This window comes from Acinonyx jubatus, chromosome A1 (assembly GCF_027475565.1).
Source record: "Acinonyx jubatus isolate Ajub_Pintada_27869175 chromosome A1, VMU_Ajub_asm_v1.0, whole genome shotgun sequence".
NCBI classification, from domain to species: Eukaryota; Metazoa; Chordata; class Mammalia; order Carnivora; family Felidae; genus Acinonyx; species Acinonyx jubatus.
The window spans coordinates 228,477,077-228,495,323 of record NC_069380.1 but is presented as its reverse complement, the minus strand read 5'-3'; the positions used below and the strand labels follow the sequence as shown (position 1 = coordinate 228,495,323).

General features: G+C 44.0%; 1 protein-coding gene across 1 annotated transcript in view; it reads right to left on the bottom strand.

Moving 5' to 3' along the window:
• ATPSCKMT (ATP synthase c subunit lysine N-methyltransferase) overlaps window positions 1–18,247 on the bottom strand; it is a 339,506-nt gene that overhangs the window by 26,041 nt on the left and 295,218 nt on the right. The window lies entirely within an intron of this gene.

The window sequence follows — 18,247 nt, the reverse complement described above, 5'->3', positions numbered from 1 at the left end:
AGACATTTTTTTTTTTAAACACGACCTGAAGGCCCCATCCACACACCGCTCTCCTCCAGCCCTTTGGCTGAGCATCTTCTTCCCTCCTCCGTGCTTCGGGAGCACATCTCTGACTTTGGTGTGTTTGTGTCTAGCTTACGGCATTCCTCTCAAGTTAACAAACGCTGTGTGCGGATGCCTATTTCTGTTGCTGCTATCAGCCTCCTAGAGCTCAGATCCACGTCAAATTCATCTACACCGTCCGGAAATAGTTAGCACAATGACTGGCAAAGAGTAGGCATCTGATAAATATTGCCACCACGCATAAGTGATGTTAGAACTTGCTTGCTTAAATGAGGTATTCGCCGTTAGCTTGTCCTAAAGGGAGCTGAGTGGTTGCGTGCCGCGGGATCAATCACAGAGAGCACATCACGGCCAGCTTCCCATCAGCAGATGCTGCCCATTGTCGAGCCGCACGCGGCCCTGTTCAGGCACTGTTGCCAAACAGAAGGTTCTCTTGGCAGGAGCGTTGGCACACTCTGTGTTCTGCAGGCTGCACCCCTGAGCCAGCTTCTCCACTGGCAAATGAGCCTTCTCGGAACTGGCTGGTGCCACCCTCCAAAGGCCTCCTGCCACCCAAACAGATGGGCACAAATGTGCACATCAGGTCGGAGCTCCCAATGAAAGATTTGTCTCTCAGACACGGCGTCACCTCGTCCAAACAGAAAAGCACACTGCTGGGTGATGTGAGGTGTTGGGAAGGAATCGCTCTCCTCTTCTAATTTTGGAATCCATTCGTTAAAAAGTCCCAGACCTGGAAGTCGGAGAGAGGATGAGAAAGAGCTGAAAGAAAACGCCATCGTCCTTTAAAGCTTTGGCTGGTGGCATCCGTGGAGCTGGAGAGAGATGCTTTCTCTTTCCAGGTGGAGCTCAGATTTGAGACATGTCTTGAAGCAGCAAACTCATGACGGGGACTCCTGTGGTTGCCAGTGGGGAAGCAGGACACCAGACGCTTCTCTCAGGGACTGGCGTGCCTCCACACACAGGGGTGAATAAAAGTTTAAACTCTTCCCATCTGAGCCAACATCTGTAAACCACTTTCCAACAGCGTGGGTTCAGAGAGAAGAAGGCACTCTACATCCCGCCTTATTGAGAACCTGGTTGCAGTCGTGTCCAAACTCAAGCTGCAAACCTTGATTAACTCAGAGGTTATCTTAACCGTCTGACTGCCTGAGCTGGCTAGACAAAACCGTCAGTGGCAGGAGCAGCCAATGTGGCCTTTGGAGGACACTACAATTTTAAAAGCTTGCAGTTGACAAAGAAATGATACCACCTACAACTCGAAAGCACTTTCGTTCCGTGTGTTTTGTTTTTTGTTTTTTGCTTTCTGGAGACACTGAAGACAGGAACTGTATTGATCTACTTAGTCAGTAGATCTCACAAGTAATTTCTTCCATTGGGATTTGTGTTTTTGCTCTTATGTTCCAAACTCTAATGTACCCATGACTCATTCGGAACACAAGAAGTGCAGCTTGAACGTCCCAGTCGGTCAACCACAGGATGTGCCAAATAGCTAGAAGACCATGGGGAAGCCACACGATGGAAAACAGATCATCCGGCAGAACAACTGTCCATTGGCCAGCAGGTGACCGAGTTCCTGGACCAACACGCTGCCCAGTCCTGGAAGGTGCTCAGTCTCTGAAATGGGCTATAAATGTTCATTCAGGGCTGTAACATTTGGAAGCTGAGAGCCTTAAAGACCTCAGGCTTTGCTGGTCACTCTAGGGCTGTCAGGTGCTTCTCTGTAGATAAAATCCATCCAGTCTACTTATTGTCTGCTTTTTAAAAGTCACTCTTTGTTTCTAGACAGCTCCAGACAGAGGCTTGACTAGGGCTTAAGTATCCATCGTGAATGTTCAGAGACATTAAAAAAAGAATAAGAGAGAAAAGAAGAAAAGTTGAAACACCCACTATAGAAGGAATACCTCACTGTGACAGCTTGAAATGTTGCATTCCTCCAAGAAGGTAATATATCACCTACAGAACATCACAGTGGTGCTTGAAACATTTTTCTGCAAGAAGAAAAATTATTTTTAATAATGAGTCAAGCTCTATCTAGCCTCTGGGGTGTCTTACATAAAAGGTTTTGAAGAAATTAACTTCTAATTTTATTTACCGATATACACGCATCTTTAGATCTTCAAAAGCATTCAGGACCCACTCATTTTTCAATTAGAATGACTCCAAGAGTTTGACATTAGGATCTTTGGATGACTTAATTGTAGATCATAAGTGTGTCCAAACTCAACTTCGCTGCCCAGAATTTTTTTTTTCATTCTCTCCTCTTTCTGGCATGAAGTCACTACAATACTCATTTGTCTGGTAGCAGGACGAATGGCCAACTCCAGGCATGTACAAGTTGAAGAAGCTATTATTTGCTCCCCGTTTCCTTTGAAGGTCACTAAATTTAATACTGTGATTGCAACCCAGTGCCTTCTATAAATCTCCCGAGAACTGTGATTCCTAAGAAGGCAGATAATTTGGGCAGATATGTTGACCTGTGCACCCACGTTGAACAATTATAAATTGTTTCCTTTCATCTGTCTCCGAAGTAATCTCTAGCGGGACTCCAAAATATAAATCCTCTCGAAAGTGAGACCGCAGGGGAATAGACCACGACGATGGGTGGGTTCACCCGCAGTACCGACCCCTCTGCGCAGCTTCAGAGGGTGACAGGGGACGCTGCTGCTCAGCCTTAGCTTCCATCTCCGGCTGCGTTCTTGAAGGCAAACAACGGCAACAAAAACATGTCTCATTTATCCTATTGGCATCCTTCCCAGTCAATGAATGAGCATGACGCTTCTCCCAGGTAACCATCTCAAAGTTTTCTAACTCAGCCGGTGAGTGCAGAAAATGTTTCCCATTGGGAAATACATAAGAAAAATCGTTCTTTTGCTCTGTGCCCGGGGGGGAAGAGAGGGCATTTGAGACCAAGTTGCGCTGCCTTTGCCTCTCCCGTGTAATCTTTGAGAGCCTGGAGTGGAAAGTTGGCTGATCCCAGGACACACGTGAAGCCAGCAGAATTCTCTGGATCCTCGAACTGGGAGAACAAGGGGTGCACCGGCAGGAATGTAACCTTGTTGGGGTAACAGAGGCTCCTGGCACGAGGCGAGTGGGCACGTCAAAGTACTTGAGGCAGAAGAATGGAGGCAGAGTGACCAACGATGGAGGGTCACGAGAGGAAAAAATACGGGTGAGAGTGATGAGAAGGACAAAGAGACTAAAAGGTACTGAATCCCAAATCCACCTCCCTATAATTTCTCTTGGCCTAAATGGAAAGAGTTCTCCCGATTTTTAATTACCCTTCATTTCAGTGTCACTCACGCCATCTCCCTATACTGGTTTGGTAGAGCTCCTGTGACAAAGTGCCAGAGACTGGGTGGTTGAAACTGAAATGTGTTGTCTCACAGCCCTGGAGGCCAGAAGTCCAAGAGCAGAATGTTAGCAGGGATGTTTCCTTCTGAGGCTGGAGGAAGAACCTGCACCAGGCCACTTTCCTGGCTTCTGGAGGGTAGCAGGGAGGAACGGTTGGCGTTCCTTGGCCAAAGAAACACCGCCTGAACTCTGGACCGGATTTGTGTCTTCATGCTCACATGTCATTCTCTCTGTGTACGTGTCTTTGTGCATAAATTTCCCCCTTTCAAGAAGGATGGCAGTCATATTGAATTAGCAGCTGACCCGGTTCCGTATGATCTCATCTTAATTAATTACATCTGCAACAACCCTATTTCCAAATATGGTCATATCCTGAGGCATTGAGGATTAAGACTTCCATGTTAAAATTTGAAGAGGGCATTATTCCACTCGTAACACTCCCTAAAGTAACATTTCTATAACACTCTGTATCTTCCTTCTCAGGCTGAGGGATCAGGGCTACCAATCAGAGTTATAATTAAGGGATAGAGGCTGTTTGATGCAATATAAGACCACAAATTCAAGGATATGCTCAAACTCCAGAAGCAAAAAGGAAAGTAGAGACCAATTAGCTAGGGGCACCTGGGTGGCTCAGACTCTTGATTGCGGTGCAGGTAGTGATCCTAGGGTCGTGGGACCGGGCCCCACGTCGGTCTCTGCACTGAGCATGGAGCCTGCTTGGGGTTCTCTCTCTCTCTCGTTCATGCTCTATTTCTCTTTCTCTTTCTCTCTCTCTCTCAAAAAAAGAAATGAAAACAATTGGCTAAAAACAAAAACAAAAACAACCAAGTATCAAAGTTAAGAATGAATTTGTGGGGAGCCTGGGTGGCTCAGTCGGTTAAGTGTCTGGCTTTGGCTCAGGTCATGATCTCCCAGTTCACAAGTTCAAGCTCCACGTCCAGGTTCTGTGCTGACAGCTCAGAGCCTGGAGTCTGCTTCAGATTCTGTGTCTCCCTCTCTCTCTCTCTGCCCCTCCCCCACTCTCTCTCACTCACACACACACACAAACACACTCTCTCTCTCAAAAATAATAAACATTTAAAAAAAAGAATGAAGGAAGTTGTAACATTGGATTCAACATAAATATACAAAAAGCAGGGAAGGCTAAATAAATGAGGTACAATTACCAAACTAAGGTTTCGGTATTTTCTCACCCCAAAGGGCTATTCATGCCTTTAAGGATGGATATACAGCTTGTCTCAACTAAGGTTGAGAAGGCTACGTAACAGGAGTTGCGCGTTATTTTTTCAAATCCTCAGACTCTTTGAAAAGTAAAGATATTTCGTTTATACTGTGATAAATTGCTAATAGGCTGTGATTTCTAAGATAGCGCCTAAAAAAAGACAATATTTCACTTCAAAACAAGAAGATGCAAAAAATAGATTGATAAGAAATACAAATACAAAATACAAAATACAAAAATAATAAATAAGACAAAAAGAAAAGAAAAAGAAAGGGCAAATTGAAAGTACAGCAAAATAATGATACATCTAAACTCTAACTATATTAAATGTAAACTGATTAAAGTCGGGGCGCCTGGGTGGCTCAGTCGGTTAAGCGTCCGACTTCGGCTCAGGTCATGATCTCACGGTTTGTGAGTTCGAGCCCCGCGTCGGGCTCTGTGCTGACAGCTCAGAGCCTGGAGCCTGTTTCAGATTCTGTGTCTCCCTCTCTCTCTCTGACCCTCCCCCGCTCATGCTCTGTCTCTCTCTGTCTCAAAAGTAAATAAACGTTAAAAAAACAATTAAAAAAAATAAACTGATTAAAGTTTCCAGGAAAAAAGCAAAGATCATGCAATAGATTTCTAAAATCCCAGCTATATGTTGTGCATAACAGATACATCCCAAACATAAGGATCCAGAAAGGTTGGATAACAGAATTCAAAAACACCTCTGACATGATTCTAACCAAAAGAGAAAATCTGTGGCTCTTATAACATTAGGTAAAATAGACTTTAAGGCAATAAATATTTCTGTAGATAAAGAAGATTCTCTTATAGTTATAAAGGATTTAATTCACCAGGAAGACATAAATATTTTAATTCATATGTGCCTCTAGTGGGCTGAATGGTGGCCCCGAAAAAGGCATTTCCCCATCATAATGTCCAGAACCTGTGAATGCTACCTTATTTGAAAAACTTCTCCTGAGGTTGATTAAAAATAAATAAATTAAAATCAAGAAAACCCAAATGCCCAAGATCAAGAATGAAAAATCCCAAACAAATATCAGCATATTGATTCAGCAATTTAATTTTTAACTAGAGTACCTAATGTTCAAGAATAAACCCACTGGGTTCATTCTAAGAATGCAAGCTTGATTTAATATTAGAAATTAATGCACCTCAATGTATCTCCAACAGATACAGATAATCCCAGTAAATGCTGCTGACAAAATTCAACATCTATTCATGAAAAAATCATTTATATAAACAAAGCATCATAGAATTTCTGAAATTTGATAAAGGGTATCTAACACCCACTTATTATTTGGAAATAGAATGATGAAACTTTTTGCTTTGTAATCAGGAACAGGAAAATAACGTTTGTTAGCACTATTTCTGCTTGAGGTTGTATTGTAAGTTCTATCCAGCATGGTAATACTTTTAAAAATGTATAAAAATTTAAAACAGTTTCTTCAAGTTTACTTGAAGACAGTATGATTGTATTTGTAGAAAACACAAAATAATCTAAAGATGTTAATTATAAATTATAAATGAGCTTAGTAAGTCTGCTCAATGAGGGTCATATAAAAATATATTGTGTACAAAAATATGCAAGTCATATATAAAAATAAAAAGAATATAAGATCTATTGTACTAATATAATTACTATGTTGCACTAGCAGCAAGCATTTGGAAAATGAATTTTTCAAAAATTTCACTTATGGTAGTACCAAAAAACATAAAATTCCTAGGAAAAAATTTTACAAAGACATCGCGATCTCTGCAATAAAAACTACAGACATAGCTGAGAGAAATCAAAGTATTAAGTAAGTGGAGAGATAGTCCATGTTACTAAATTGTAAGATTCAATGAAGTTAATAGGGTCAATATGGTTAGTTAAATGCCAATTCTTCTTGATCAGTGTCAAGATTTAATACATTTCAAATCGAACTCCAGCAGGTGTTTTAAAGTGTATATGGAATCGGATGGACCTAGTATAACCAAAACAATTTTGGGAGGTGAGAGCAAAGTGTGAGGATTTACACCAACCTGGATGAACACTTGATTAAGACTTACTATAAAGCAATAATAATGAATATGGTTTGGTTTGGACAAAAGACATACACAAGTGCAACAGAAGAGCGAGTCCAGAAACAGGTCTTTTTATAAAGTTGTCAAGGCAATTCAGTGTGGAAGGGAAAGTCTTCAACAAATGATGCGCGATCAAATGGACATCCGGGGCACCTGGGTGGCTCAGTCGGTTGAGCCTCCGACTTCGGCTCAGGTCATGATCTGGCGGTTCGTGAATTCGAGCCCTGCATCGGGCTCTGTGCTGATGGCTCAGAACCTGGACCCTGCTTTGGATTCTGTGTCTCCCTCTCTCTCTGCCCCTCCCCTACTCTCACTCTGTCTCTCTTTCTCAAAAATAAACATTTAATTTTTTTTAAAAAAATGGACATCCAATAAAAGGGGAAAAAGGGGCACCAACCCTTACTTCACACCGCACATAAAAATTAACTCAAAATAGGGGCCCCCGGGTAGCTCCGTCACAGGTTTGTGAGTTTGAGCCCCACACCCAGCTTGCTGCTGTCAGCCTGTCAGTGAGGAGCCTGCTTCGGATCCTCTGTCCACCTCTCTCTGTGCTCACTGTCCCCCACTCGTGCCCTCTCAAAAATAGAGATTAAAAAAACTTAACTGGAAATACATCATAGACAAAAATGTAAAACCTAAACTACAAAACTCCTAAGAGAAAACAGCAGAAAATGTTTGTGACCCTGTAGTAGGCAAAGATTTCTCAGCTAGAATTCAAAAAGCATAAAGTGGAAAAAGAAAAAAAAAATCAAACTTTTGTTCCTAGATGTAATTTAAAAGGTATAAAGGCAAAGTCAGGGTGGGAGACAATGTCGACAACACATGCATCTGACAGAGGGCGTGTGGAAAGAATATAGAAAGAGCTGCCACAAATCAATGCTAAGAAGACAAAGTACCCGAGTTTTAAAATGGGCAAAGGATTTGAGCACTGTACCAAGGAAGACATACAGGTGGCCCATAAGCACATGAGTGATGAGTGGCTCGCTGCCAGGGAACAGACAGAGGAAGAAATGGATCACAAAGGACAGGGAATCTGGTGGCGATAATAGAAATGTTTACCACATTTGTGGCGATGGTTTCATGGGTATGTACATACATTAAAACTGATCAGGTTGTAGACTTTAAATACACATGGCTTGGGGCACCAGGTGGCTCAGTCGGGTAAGCATCTGACTTCGGCTCAGGTCATGATCTCACTGTTCGTGGGTTCAAGCCCCACGTCGGGCTCTGTGCTGACAGTTCGGAGCCTGGAGCCTGCTTCGGAGTCTGTGTCTCCCTCTCTCTCTCTGCCCCTCCCCCCCCCACTCGTGCTCTGTCTCTTTCTCTCACTCAAATCTAAATACACATTTAAAAAAATTTAAATACACATGGCTTGTTTTACTTCAGTAAAGTTGTACAACCCCTTTACGTACCTATGAAATCGTTTTATATATATATCACAATAAACAAAAAATAGACCTTTTTAAAATTGATGCCGTGGACCATAACATCACAAAATACAAGGGTACAAAGAACAAATGTAACAAAACATGTATAAGACCTCTTCCGAGAAAATCACTAAACTTTATGGTAAGTGCATTTACCATGTTCGTGGAATCAAAGCTTCGATATTTTAAAGGTTTTTCCAAGACGTCAGTTCCTCAAATTAGTGATAAATTCAACGCGATCCCAATTGAAACATTAGCAGGTTAATAAGGGCGTGTGCATGAGTGGAAACTGTCCAGCGGATTTGAAGACACAGATGAAAAAGTAAAGGGCCCCGGAAGTGCAAAGACACTGACGAAGAGCAAAGTGTTGGGACTTGCTTTCCCAGATGCCAAGACTGGTTATCGGTGTCAGGTCATGAAGACACAGTGGTGCTGGTGTGGACATAGAGAAGTTGACGACTGGAACAGAATACACAGCTTAAACACACACGCAGAGGCTCACGTGGCTAGTAGAGAAAGGGCAGGGGTAGCGTGGCAAGTAAGTAGGAGACAATGGACTTTTCAGTAAACCACGCAGACATAATTAGACATCCACAGGGGAAACACGGAATGGAAACCTTGCCTCGCACCGCAAGCAGAAATAAATTCCAGTTTAATTTAAGTGCTCAGTGCCCAAACCAAAAATATAAAACGTTCAGATGATAATAGATGAGAATATTTTTGATGCCATGTTACTCTGTTCAGGTGGCCCTAAGAAAATTCAACAGATTTTTTTTTTTCCTTTCTTGCAGTTCTAGAGCCTGGAAGCCCAAGATCAAAGTGCCAGCAGGTTGGTTTCCTCGGAGACCTTTCTCTGGCTTGCAGACAGCCACCCTCTTTGTGCTTCTTCATGACGTCTTTGTGTCCCTCCCTGGCATCTTGGTGTGTGTCCACATTTCCTCTTCTTTTTTAAACTTTATTTAATTTTTTGAGAGAGAGAGAGAGAGAGAGAGAGAGGGAGTGCGAGCGAGGCAGGTACAGAGAGAGAGAGGGAGACACAGAATCCAAAGCAGGCTCCAGGCTCTGAGCTGTCAGCACAGAGCCCGACGCGGGACCCAAACTCATGAACCACGAGATCAGGGCCTGAGCCGGAAGTCAGACGCTTAACCTACTGAGCCACCCAGGCGCCCCTACACATTTTCTCTTCTGATAAGGACACTAGTCAGATTGGATTAGGGCCCACCCATATGATCTCATTTAATCTTTTTTTTTTTAATATGAAATTCATTGTCAATGATCTCATTTAATGTTAATTTCCTCTGTAAAGGCCCTATCTCCAAATGCAGCCACATTATGAGGTCCTGGGGATTAGGGCTTCAAGGTATAAATCTAGGGAGGAGGCCATAATTCAGCCCATAACAGATACCTCGGGGTAGATAAAGATTGCTTAACCAAGACATAAAATGCAAAACCAGAAAAATCTTGATAAATGTACCTGATTTAAACTTAAGAATTTCTGTTATAAAGCTCATAAAAAGGCAAACTAGAAGAGAACATTTTTGCTACATTTATAACCGACAAGAGACTGTTACACAGAATATATAAAGAATTTCTACAAACCAATAAGAGAAAAAAAAAAACCTCAAACGGGGAAAACCGGGTAATAGATCAGAACAAGAATGTCAAAAAGAAGAAAATCTAATATCCAAAATGCACAATAAAAGGTGCTTCACCTCCTTCATAATCGGAAAAAGCAAATGAAATTGGCAAGACTCGACGTCTTACAACGTCAAGTGTTGATGAGGACATGTAGCAAAGGAGCATCCCATACAATGCTAAGGGGAGTGTAAAGAGTACAAGTACTGTGTAAAACAACTTTCATTAGCTAATAAAGTTGAAGATAAACATATCCTGTGACTGGGTAGCTTTCTTCTTGGGTATAAACCCAGAGAAACTTCTAGTAGTACACCAGAATATGTGTATACAGGTACAACTGAAAGCAACCTAAATGTCCAACAAAAAATTAACTGGATTTTTTTTAGAGGGTGCTGTATTCACTTAATAGAATATTCTTTTTTTAATGTTTTTATTTATTTTTGAGACAGAGACAGAGCATGAGTGGGGGAGGAGCAGAGAGAGAGGAAGACACAGAATCCAAAGCAGTCTCCAGGTTCTGAGCTGTCAGCACAGAGCTGGACACGGGGCTTGAACTCGTGAACCACGAGATCATGACCTGAGCCGAAGTTGGACGCTCAACCGACTGAGCCACCCAGGTGCCCCCATAGAATATTTTATAATAGTGAGAATACGTGAACAACAGTCACACGTAGCATCTTCAAGAAGCTTACAAACAATATTCAGTAAATGCAGTCAGACATAGGATACATTCACTATGGTTCCACGTACGTATAATTCAAAAACAGGATAATCTCAACTAGATTGTTTAGGGATGCATTTCTCAGAGACAAAAATCTCTCTAAAAAGCAAAGATGTGATTATCGAAAACACCAGGACAGGGGTTCGACTCTGGGGGAACAACAGATGTGAAAAGGAAATTTGGAGCCTGGTAACTCTGTGTTCTCAATTCTGTGGCTTTTACAGGAGTGTTTGCTTTATAAGCGTTCATCAAGCAACAATTCATACAGATTGTATGCGCTTTCGGTGTGCTGTATTTCAAAACAAAACTAGGAAAAATGATTTACACCAAAAAAACGTGTCTAGGAAGTCCTGGACTTCAAAAATGAAAACAAGAATTTGTAGGTAGCAGGTAATTCTGTGTAATCTTGCCCAATTGGGTGTCTGGTGTTGGCTGATGGCTTTGATGTCCCAGTCACCAAGAGAGAGACAGATTTAATAGCTGTGTTTAAAGTGTCAGATCAAGAACAGTAAGAGTCTTCTTTTTTTACTAATTCCCTTCAAGCTCAAGCACCTTTTCGTTATAATGGTCTATTTTCCCGTCTATCAGAGACAATTAACCCCCCCCCCAACCCCAGCAGCAGCCAAGGTCTTATGCCAGCCACTCCCTCTGGCCCCTGGAATAGACCTCCAGTCTTATCTAAGTGGAGCTGGAATCACCACATGGCCAAGGTAGTCAAGAAAGACAGCCATGACAACAATCTAACAAAAGCAAAGACACAGAACGATGGGACATGTCAGTCGTAGAAAGACAAGCTTAAGGAATTGAGGGCAACAAAAGAACTTCCACAGCCAAGGGGTGCACTTCCATTTACAAACTGCATTTTGTTTTTCAGGCAGTGAGTTCATCCTCATTTAAGAACTGAAAATGCAGCTTGCTTTCTCAGGTGCATTATTTCCAAGTGGATGTGAGTGCCCCAGATGGTTCTGCTCACAGTGCCCCATTGATTACCGCGCTCTGCCCCCTGCAAGCCGTGGATCTATTGGAGTCTAACTGACTGGGGACTGTCTGTTGTTTTGGTTTCAAAGCAACTCTGTCCTGAGTGACACTCACACGAGCCAAATAATGGCGAGGGACCAGATAAAAGCTGGCCGTGAGAAACCTCGGTCGCTGGTTATTTCTTCCACAAAACTGAATATATTACTACGGCTATTGTCAACAAGCATGGCATCGACCATGGTATTCTCACCATCTGGATGACAGCGCCTGAGAACCCAAGTGGGCGGGGGGGGGGGGGGGGGCGGAGTCTGAGTCACAGTCAGAATGGCAAGGACAGTAATTCGTACCTCTCACGGGATTCGCTGAAAAGCTGAATGAACAAAAGTGAGTAGAAAACAGTAGTCTCAAGGAGGTAAAAGGACCATGTGCACACTGTTGTGAAATGTTAAATCAACAATCCCTTGGTGGATTGCTCCTATCGGGCAGGCTGTGAACTCCCAGAGACCTAAGCTAGGAGTGTGAGCGTGTGTGCATGCGTGCACATGTGTGCGGGTTCAGCTTTAAGTGAAGGAAGTGGCCACAGGAGAGGAGGGGGCGAGATAGGCAGGAACGGAGTCCAAAGAAGACACGCAAAAAGGAGACACCACGATCTAACTACCCTTCCGCCGGACAAGCAAACGCTCGGTTGAACCTTCGAGAAATCAGGGGCCACCGCGGGGTGTTGGGACAAATGCCCCTGCTGCTGCCTGTGAGAATGGACACCCTGGTGATGGCAGCGCACTGTCCAGACCTGTCCTCCCTATCCTCTGCCCTCACCCCTCCCCCCCCCCCCCTGCAGCCCACCTGCTTGCCCCGCAGCTCACGTCCCCAGGCTCCGGGTGCCTTTGAATCTGCCCAAGGTGCCAAACAATAAGCCAGATAAAAACGAATAGGGAATAACAACCTAAGGAACCCGGACTAAGGAGAAGGCTCCCTTCCTATCAGAATTTCTGGTGCCTTGGGTTAGTTTGGGTCTGCAGAGGACAGGTATGTGAGGGGCTCAAGGGGACAGAGCAGGAGAAGGCGTGAGGCTGGGAGGCAGGGCTCTTATTGGGGGGTTGGGAGAGAAAAAGGGGGAGCATGAGTCTCAGACTGCAGGAAAAATGGCTCGGCCAAGTCCAGGGGCAATTCTGGGGCCAACGTCACCCATCAGAGGAGTCCTGTGTCATGCCCAGTCACTGGCTCGCTGCAGCCTGCTGGAGGGAGGCCTTGGTGTACATGTGGGGGGAGATGAGAAGGGGCAGCAGAGGGGGCCGTTGGCCAATTACGCTTCCTGGGGCAGGAGACAGATCTGAGCAGCTGCCTCTCAAGAAGCATGTTCCCTACCTAGTGGTCACCTGACATTAAAAATACCCATTTTGGAGGCGCCTGGGAGGCTCAGTTGGTTAAGCCTCCGACTCTTGATTTCAGCTCAGGTCATGATCTCACGGTTCGCGGGTTCAAGCCCCGAGTCAGGCTCTGCGCTGACAGTACGGAACCTGCTTGGGATTCTCTCTCTCTCTGCCCCTCCCCTGCTTATGCACGTGCATGCTCGTTCTCTCTCTCTCTCTCAAAGTAAATAAATAAACTTAAAAAAAAATATGCCCCTTCTTATCGTTAAACCCAGCACTGAGGTCACAAACTGACAGCAATGGGCAGAATCTGGCAAAGACGGTTTTTTATTTTTGTTGTGCTTTTGGATCTGAGAATTGAATGATGTTTTTTAAAACTTTTGAGCTAATTACCAACATTTTAAAAGCAAGACATTTTACTTGTTAAAAAAAATCCAGATTTTCAGCTTTTCTTGAAATGAAATGCCTCGGGCCTACGTTCCCTGGAGTTGGCAGACAAACAGCATCCGCCTCACGTGTCCTTTCCCCCTCCAGTTGGCCACAGTCCCCCCACCCCACCCCGCCGCTCGCTTGCATGGGCTGCCCCTGCACTCATTCGCTTTACTCGGGTCATTTCAACTTTGGACTTGCCTGCATTTGTGCCTGTGTCACTGTCAGAATATAAGCATTCAAAACTATTTTTTTAAGTGTATTTATTTATTTTTAGAGATGGGGGGGCAGGGGAAGGGGCAGAGAGAGAGGGAGAGAGAGAGAATCCCAAGGAGGCTCCACACTGTCGGCGCAGAGCCATGTGCAGGGCTCGAACTCACAAACTGAGAATCTAAGCATTTCTGAGGCATGATTCTGTCTGTTTGGATGATTGATGTGAACCAACGGCCTGGAACAGCGCCGGGCACATAGGCTGCTCGGTGAGTGTGTGTGCGATGATGGGGCATGCACATGGTGTCGGGTGTTGGAAGAAATTGTTGGGGTTGGCTGGCGGTGAAGAGAAAGAACTTGTTTCCAAGTTTTGTCAGGATGTAACCTTGTTCAACCCACACATGACGGAGCTGGCAGCTAGAGGACAAGATGAGCCCCCAGACACAGGAGCGGAGTGCTCTCGTTCTCAGGAACGTGTGGGGCCAGTGTAGCTGCGGAGGGAGCAGAGAGGGCGTGCACGCGGCAGCAGAAGCTTCCCCATGGCACATCCTCTCACGCAGGAATGCTTTCTTTCTCTCCCACGCTTGGGAGGAAGGAGTAGGTTTGCACAGGGCAACCATGCTTATCTCCGCTCCGGCCCCAGCCCTGCACGAAGCGTTGCTACAAAATACCCACCGGGCCCCGATCCAGGGCGGCCGGGTGTGAGGGGTCCTCACCCCAGGGCTAACGCACGCTTAGGTGTAATGGAAAGGATCAAGCTCCGTGGTGATGTGATGTGCGCTCCTCAAAGGGCGTGAAAGTGCTTGTGGACAAGTGGTGGAAATCAGAGAAGCGGCTGCCAGAGCACAAGTCCCCCGTGGTGTCTCACTGGTCCTGAAAATGACTACCAGATGGCAGGGGCGAGCAGGCCCGTGCGATCTGATTAGCAGGAGGGACTGGCAAATCCATTAGGAGCAAAGAGGGCGCCTTCAAGTCCGTTTTACTTGCTCAAAACACGCAATGTTAGGTTTTTAAACATGAGTCCATTTTCCAACTCATCTCTCACTGTCCTACATTTGTTGCAACCATTTCCAGCTAAAAGAGGAGAGGTGTGTGCTTTGAGACCTAACTTGGCTGCTATTAAAAATCCAAGTTGGGTCTAAGCCTGACACAGGCAGAGAGCTAGAACCCCTGGATTCTTCGCGACCTGCTCTGTCAGCCCCGTCTGCAGAAAATCAGCCAGGGGAAAGGGGGAGTCGCTCTGATGGAGCACCTTCGGAGCATCGGGCTGTACAGTCCTCTGCACATGTTTGGCCACATAATTCCCTGTTCCAGGGGTTAAAGAGGAGGTGTATAAAGAACCCACTAGAATGCAAAATAGTGCAGCTGTTATGGAAAACAGTAGGGAGGTGCCTCAAAAAAAAAAAAAAATAGAACTCTCAAATGGTCCAGCAAGCCCACTGCTGAGCATTTACCCAAATGAATTGAACTCAAGATCTCCTGAGAAACTTAACAGAAGACCATACGGCAGGGGAAAGGAAAAAAAAAAAAGGTTAGAGAGGGAGGGAGCCAAACCATAAGAGACTCTTAAAAACTGAGAACAAACTGAGGGTTGATGGGGGGTGGGAGGGAGGGGAGGGTGGGCGATGGGCATGGAGGAGGGCACCTGTTGGGATGAGCACTGGGTGTTGTATGGAAACCAATTTGACAATAAATTTCATATTAAAAATTTTTTTAAAAAAGAAATAAATTAGATTGCCTATATAAATCTAGTTTATCAATTGCTCTTCATATCAGTTTTAATATCCTGCTGGTTCCCTCACTAATTACCAAGTTAAATAAAATTTTTGACCTGTGTTCGTTTTCTTATTTAAAAACAAAAAGAAATCAAGATTTCAAAGGCAACCTACTGAATGGAAAAAAATATATGTTTGCAAATCATGTCTCTGATAGGCAGTTAATCTCCAAAATATAGACAAACTCCTACTAACTCAATAGCAAAAAGACAAACGATCCAATGAAAAATGGGCAGAAGATCTAAACAGAGTTTTAAGGAAAACATACAGAGGACTGACAGGTATTCGAAAGATGCTCAGTATCACTCATCATCAGGGAAATGCAAATCGAAACCACTGTGAGATATCACCTCACACCTGGCAGAATGGCTATGACCAAAAAGATAAGAAATATCTTATTTCGTGCTCTGGTGAGCATGTGGGGAAAAAGGGATCCCTTGTGCACTGTTGGTGGGAATGCAGACTGGTGCAGCCACTGTGGAAAACCTCAAAATCGAGAGTCCTCCAAAATAAAAAATAGAACTATGCTACGACCCAGCAATTTCACTTCTGGGTATTTAACCAAAGAAAACAAAAATGCTTATTTGAAAAGATATATGCACCCCCGTATTCATTACAGCATTATTTGTAATAGCCAAGACATGAAAACAATTTAAGTGTCTATTGACAGATGAACAGATAAACAAGATATAGTATATATACAATGGAATACTCTTCAGCCATAACAAAGAATGAAATCCTGCCATTTGTGGTAACATGAGTGGACCTTGAGGGCATTGTGGTAAGTGAAATAAGTCAGAGAAAGATGAAAACAATATAATCTCACTTACATGTGGAATCAAAAAAAAAAAACAAAACAAACTAATCTCATCGATACAGAGAACAGATTAGATTGGTGGTTGCCAGAAGTGAGGGTTGGAAGATGGGCCAAATAGGTGAAGAGGGTCAAAGGGTAAAAACTTCTAGTTATAAATAAATAAGCTCTAAGGATACAATGTACCGCATGGTGACTATAGTTAATAATACTGTATTGCACAATTGAATGTTGCCAAGAGAGTAAATCTTAGGAGTTTTCATCAGAGGAAAAAACATTTGTAGCTCTGCGTGGTGGTGGACATTAACTATACTCATTGGGGTGATGATTTCACAATATGTAAATACTGAGTCATTATGTTGCACACCTGAAAGTAACATAACGTGAAAAGTCAATTATACCTTCATTTAAAAAAAAAAAAAAAGATCTCCAAGAGATATCTGGAGTCCCATGTTCATTATAGCATTATCTGCAATAGCCAAGACATGGAAACAACCTCAATGTCCTCCGACAGGTGAATGGATAAAGACACTCTATGTATACATACAATGAAATACTATTCGGCCATTTAAAAGAAGGATATTCTGCAGTATGCAATATGGACAACCTCTGAGGATGTTGTACCAAGTCACACTGTCCAATCACAAAAAGACAACACTGCATCATTCCACTTACGTGAGCTATCTGAACTAGTCGAACTCCTAGACTCGGAGAATGGGATGCTGGCTGCCAGGATGGGGGGGTGACGAGTTACTAATCCATGGTCATGAAGTTTCTGTCAAGCGAGATGAACAGCCGAACAGAGCTGCCGGACAACACTGTACCTCTAGTCGATGATAATGTATTGGACACTTAAAACTTTGTTAAGGGGCGCCTGGGTGGCTCAGTCAGTTAAGCAACTGACTTCAGCTCAGGCCATGATCTCGTGGTTCGTGGGTTCGAGCCCCATGTCGGGCTCTGTGCTGACAGCTCAGAGCCTGGACCCTGCTTCCGATTCTATGTCTCCCTCTCTCTCTCTCTCTTCCTCCCCTGCTCATTCTCTGTCTCTCTGTGTCTCTCAAAAATAAATAAACATTAAAAAAAATTAAACAAAACAAAACAAAACTTTGTTAAGACAGTAGATCTCATGGAAAGTGCTCTTTCCCTGACATGGCTCCCTAGCTCTACCCCACCTCTGTCTTGAGTCTTATTACTATATATCCCATCAGCCAATAGATTTTAGAACTTTATCTTCTACAGAGCATAAAATGGAAACAAGGAACGGATTTCTCCTGAATTAAAAATATACTGCAACATTAAACAGACTTTTCAAGCCAAACAATTTCCCCCAAACAAGAGTCTGATGCAGGCTTTGCCGACCTAATTGCATAGAGAGCTGTTGAGGCCCAAAGATCATCACCGACATTTTCTCCCTACTGTTGGGATCTAACTTTGTATTTTTCGACCTCTGTTTCTTGAGGATTTCCCTCTCAGTAGTCAATACTCAACAATCTGTTTTCCAAACACATAGCTTCAAAACCATGGAAGCCGCGAATAAGAGAGAACTATGAAGATGATCATACAAATAGCAATCATTTGTGTTGGCATCACCTTGGTGGTGATGCTGGTAAGCAAGGGCCTGTCTGAACACACTCTTCCCTTCAAAAGCTCTGGCCAATAAAGAAAATCCTCCCAGGACGCTCAGCCTAATACACTCCAGGGTCTGGTCTCAACGAATGGCAGAGCATGTCACCAGTGACAGGCAGAAGACGGGATCCTTTGGCCAAAGCTAGAGCCTAGTGCTGAGACCAAACAGGGGTTTTCTCATCTGAACCCTATTTTCCCACCCGCCCCCCACAATCGAAGACAACTGGTCTCACAAGACTGAGCTGCAACAAAACAAGCTAAGGACAACCTTCCCTGGGGTAGGAAGCAGGAACCCTATCCTACCATGCTTCCTATGGGCAGAAGGCACAGACCAGCACTTGTACTCGAACATACATCTGAGGGAGCAGTCGGGGGTCCCTGCTCTGCCTGCAAGTGAGCGGCCCACCGTTTGTGTAAGAAAGAGAGGCAAGAAAGGGAGCACATCCTTGCCAACTTTCCCACCCCATGAAAAGAGATAGCTTCTGCAGAAGTTTTCCTTCGTTTCCTGGAAGGCAAGGTGGCCTACCTTACAGCTCCACATTATCACTCAGTACCT